This window comes from Chinchilla lanigera, unplaced genomic scaffold (assembly GCF_000276665.1).
Source record: "Chinchilla lanigera isolate Chin_1 unplaced genomic scaffold, ChiLan1.0 scaffold00007, whole genome shotgun sequence".
Taxonomy (NCBI): Eukaryota; Metazoa; Chordata; class Mammalia; order Rodentia; family Chinchillidae; genus Chinchilla; species Chinchilla lanigera.
The window spans coordinates 40,034,712-40,037,384 of record NW_004955408.1 but is presented as its reverse complement, the minus strand read 5'-3'; positions in this window follow the sequence as shown (position 1 = coordinate 40,037,384).

Here is a 2,673-nt window from a genome sequence, read left to right as displayed (position 1 = left end):
TGACTGTTCATTTCAATACACCATTAGACATCAGCAATACAGTCATCACAGCTATTCATATATATATTTATGTTTTGCCTTCCTTCATTCTCTTTTCTTCTTTCCCACATCCCAGTCATTTCTTCCTTTGAGCAATTTCTTTCCCTTTCCTATCATCTATTGTACGTTTTGAGATTTACCTAGTCTTTCAGGTTCCTGTACCAAGGAGACAATATGATGTGTACACATGTGGGTCTGATTTATTTGATTTATGAGTATGGTCTCTAGTTGAATCCATTTATCTTTATTAATAGCTGGGTAATACTCCATTGTATAAAAATACCACAACTTGTTTATACATTCCTCAGTGGATGGGCATCTGGTTTGTTTCTAAGGTTTAGCTATAACAAATTGTGCTGCTATAAACATGGGTGCACATATACAGCTGTGGTATGATGACTTTAAGTCTTCTGGGAAAATACCCAGAAGAGGAGTAGCTGGGTTAAATGGGACTTCCAATTCTAGTTTTGTGAGGAATCTCCAAATTGATTTCTACAGTGGTTTCACCAATCTACACTCCCACCATCAGTGGAGTAGGGTTCCTTTCTCCCCACAGCCTCTCCAGAACTTGTTATTGGCTGATTTCTTGATGATAGCCATTCTTCCTGGGGTGAGAAGGAATCTCAGTGTTGTTTTAATTTGCATTTCTCAAATGACTAATGATGTTGAACATTTTTTCATGCATTTATTCACCATAAGTATCTCTTCTTTTCAGAAGTGTGTATTCATCTCAGATGTCCATATTTGGATTGGAATTTGGGGAGCCTGATATTTGGATTGAATTTGGGGAGCCTGATATTTTTTAATTCTTTATATTTCCTGGATAGAAGTCCTTTGTCTGAGGGGCAATTGGCTAAAATTTTTTCCAATTCATGGGTTTTCTTTTTACTTCATTGGTGATTTCTTTAGATGTGCAAAAACTGTTCAATAAGATGAGATCCCAGTTGTTGATTCTTTGAAGTATTTCCCTTGCAGTTTGGTTTTTGTTTATGAACTCTCTGCCTGCCCCAATGTTGTCAAGATTTTTGCCTATTTTCTCTTCCAATAAACTTAGCGTTTCTGTTTTAATATTGAGATCTTTGATCCATTTTGACTTTAATTTAGTGCAATTTAGTGGTGAAAGACATGGGTCTAGTTTCAGTCTTTGGCATGTGGAAAGGCAGTTTTTCCAGCACCACTTGTTAAAGAGGGTATCTTCCTTCCACTGAACATGTTTGGCCCCTTTGTTGATAATAAGGTGACTGAGTGTGTTTGTAGTTGAATCTGTACCTTCTAATCTGTTCCATTGATCTTCAGGTCTGTTTCTTTGCCAGTACCATACTGCTTTTATCACAGTAACTTTGTAATATAATTTTAAGTCAGGAATTGTGACTTAACGATCTCCTGCCTTTCCTTTGTTTGCCAAGATTGCTTTTGTTATTCTAGGCCTCTTCTGGTTCTAGATGAACTTGAGGAATGATTTCTCTAGATCTGTGAGGTATACTAATGGTATCTTAATGGGGATTGCATTGAATCTGTACAGCAATTGTGGGAGTATGGCCATTTTCACAATGTTGGTTCATGCTATCCATGAGCAAGGAATATCTTTCCATTTTCTGATATTCTCTCTGATCTATTTTTTCAGAGTAGTATAATTTTCACTGTATAGATCTTTCACTTCTTTTGTTAGATTGATTCCTAAGTATTTCATCTCTTTAGATGTTATTTTGATAGGTGTGGTTTCCCTAATTTTTCTCTCAGTCAGTTTTGTTACTTGTGTACAGGAATGCTATTGATTTTTGAGTGTTAACTTTGTATCCAGCTACACTACTGAATTTAATTATTAAATCCATGAGCCTAAAAAAATAAATAAATAAAAAATAAATCCATGAGCCTTTTGGTGGAGTTTTTGGGGTCTTCTATGTAGACTATCATGTCATCTGTGAATAATGATAATTTCACTTCTTCTGTCCTATCTTTATTCCTTTTATTTCTCTCTTATCTAGTTGCTCTAGCCAATATTTCCAGAACTATATTGAATAGAAGTGATGACAGTGGACATCTTTGTCTTGTTCCTGATTTTAAAGAGAAAGTTTTCAGTTTGACCATTTAGTATGATGTTAGCTTTTGGTTTATCATGCATGGCTTTGATCAGATTCAGGAAAAGGCCATCTTTTCCTATTTTCTGTAGGGTTTTCATCATAAATGAGTGTTGGACTTTATCGAAGGTTTTTTTTTTTGCATCGATGGTGATGATCATGTGATTTTTGTACTTGCCTCTATTGACATGGTGTATTACATTAACTGATTTGCATATATTGAACAATCCCTGCATTCCTGGTATGATTCCCACTTCGTCGTGTTGCTGCATAATCTTGTGGATGATGTGCTGATTTCTGCTTGCTAGTATTTTACTGAGAATTTTTGCATCTATGTTCATTAGGGAGACTTCCCTGTAGTTCTCTTTTTTGGTTGGGTCTTTCTTGGTTTTGGTATCAGGATAATACTTGCCTCCAGGAATGAGTTGGGGAGAATTCCTTCCCTTTCAATTTCATTAAAGAGTTTGAGGAGGATTGGTGTTAAATCTTCCCTAAATTGCTTGCAGAATTCAGCTGTGAATCCCCCCAGACCCAGGCTTTTCTTCATTGGCAAGTT